We start from the raw sequence: 2,381 nt of genomic DNA, 5'->3' as shown, positions 1-2,381 counted from the left end.
AACAGTGGTTGTTTAGTTTGTTTGTTCTTAATTTCGCGCAAAGTTACGCGAGAGCTATCTGCGCTAGCCGTCTAAGCAGTGTAAGACTAGAGGGAAGGCAGCTAGTCATCACCACCCACCGCCAACTCTTGGGCTACTCTTTTACCAACGAATCGTGGGATTGACCGTAACATTATAACGGCCCCACGGCTGAAACGGCGAGCATGTTTGGTGCGACGGGGATTCGAACTCGCGACCCTCAGATTACGAGCCGAACGCCTTAACCCAGGGCCAACAGTGGTTGTACTGTTGCGGCTATAATACAGTTCCGTTTTCACAACTGTAATACAAGTCCGTTGGTGTTTTAAATCTGTAATACAGTTCCGTAGGTGTTTTTACGACTGTAATACAGTTCCGTAGGCGTTTTTTTTACAGCTATAATACAAGTCCGTAGGTGCTTTCTTTGTTATTCGATAGATTTTATACAAGTACATAAAATACAGTGTGGTCCGTTTTAAGGCGGTCAGTCTCGTCTTTCTGAAGTTCATTATTGAAACCTGAAGTGTTACTTTCTTAGCCCGATGATAAAATAAAGATAAATACATTTCCTTTTATTATTCGTTTTACATACTGTAAAACTAAAAGACTCAACACGTTTTACGTTCTGTAAAACTAAAAGACTCAACACCAATATCTCTATATAAATTTTGCATGCTGATAGGAACACCTCACCTACAAAATCAAATGATACCAAGTTATTGTCTTCGTGTGGGCCTACTCACTTTTTAGGGCTAAGAAATACGAACATACAAACTTTCATTAAAGAGAATACCTCATCCCCAGACTCACAGTACGATAGGTTCTATGTAGGTGTACTCAACCTTTATATATATATACATACCTAAATAGAAACTTTTCACTGTGAACGAGAGTATCGCAATCCCAGAATAGAATAATATTTTGTAATTGTTTCTATATGGGTGTTGTCAGCTTTTAGGTCACGTTCGCGTGACCTTGGTTCTACCAGTAATTTAGGCTGTGCCTCAATGACGTCACTAGGATGTTCTATAGTAAGTGAAATAGTTATTGTACAGAATAGAACAAAACAAAAAAATTCCATTAAAACCACGTGATATATTCACGTGTGTTTGCTTCACAGTATCTCATATTTAAATTAAATTATTTCATTTTGGTGTTGACATATTGAGATTTCTAACCGGGAAATGTAATATAATTGTTAATAAAAATCAAACATTTTGAAAATTGGAGACTTTTAAAAACACATTGTCTTTAGTAAAATCATAAACTTCCAGTTTTATCTGATGAGTTCTTCTCCGTGTCGTTTAGTTCACTTTAAAGAATCGTGTATATTGAATAAAACTCGTTTTGTTTTCATTCTCTGATGTTTCTGTGTCTTCTACAGGTGGTTAGGACTATTATTAACTCGTAATCTGAGGGCCGTGGGTTCGAATCCCCGTCCCATTATACCTGCTGGTCCTTTCTGCCGTAGGAGCGTTACACTGTCCAGTCAATCCCGATTTTGTTGGTAAAAAAGTCGTCCAAGAGTTGGTGGTTGCTAATGACCTGTTGTCTTCCCTCTAGTCTTTCACTGCTAAATTTTCTTTGTCGCGATTTACGTCTTTAAAGACATGTGAGGGTCAGCTTCGTTGATCTCTTTAAAGACCTGTGAAGGTCAGCTTCGTTGACCTCTTTAAAGACATGTGAGGGTCAGCTTCGTTGACCTCTTTAAAGCCGCTAAGGTTCAGCTTCATCGACCTCTTCCTCAAACTTTGCGCTAAATTCAAAACAACCCATATCTTAATACACATATACCTAGGGGGGTTTCTCTTCCTGAAAAATATTTCCAACCTAAAAGAAAAATACAAAAGTTTAGAATATAAAAACAATTTTCGTATGGTATCGTCCCTGCTTTATCCATTAATTACTGTATCGAAGCATATGGGTCACAATATCTGGTTGTTTGTTTATAGTTCCGCATTAAGCCACACAATATGCTATCTGTGTTTACTCACCACGGGTATTGAAACCCGGTTTTTAGCATTAGAAGTCTGCAGACATACTGTTGTGCCAATGGGGAACGGCTGGCTAGTATGCTAAACTCTCAATGGATTACCGCAAAAGCACACGCCATAAAAATAAAGGTAAAATTCCATTATTCGATTAGAATAGCCCAGAGGTTAGCGGATCATCACTGACTAACTGCTGTTTATTACTTCAAAATTAAAATTTTTATTTGTAGCTTTTTGCAAATTTCATTTTTAAAAAAAAAGTAAAAACAAATAAGTATTAGAAGCGCCATCTATTGGCAAAATCCCATTGGTTTCTTCGGTTACGTATATGACGTCAATGATGACGTCAATGGCAAGGTCGTGTCTGACCAT

The sequence above is a fragment of the Tachypleus tridentatus genome, chromosome 10 (genome assembly GCF_004210375.1).
Source record: "Tachypleus tridentatus isolate NWPU-2018 chromosome 10, ASM421037v1, whole genome shotgun sequence".
Classification (NCBI taxonomy): domain Eukaryota; kingdom Metazoa; phylum Arthropoda; class Merostomata; order Xiphosura; family Limulidae; genus Tachypleus; species Tachypleus tridentatus.
Note: the sequence above shows the minus strand (reverse complement) of the source record.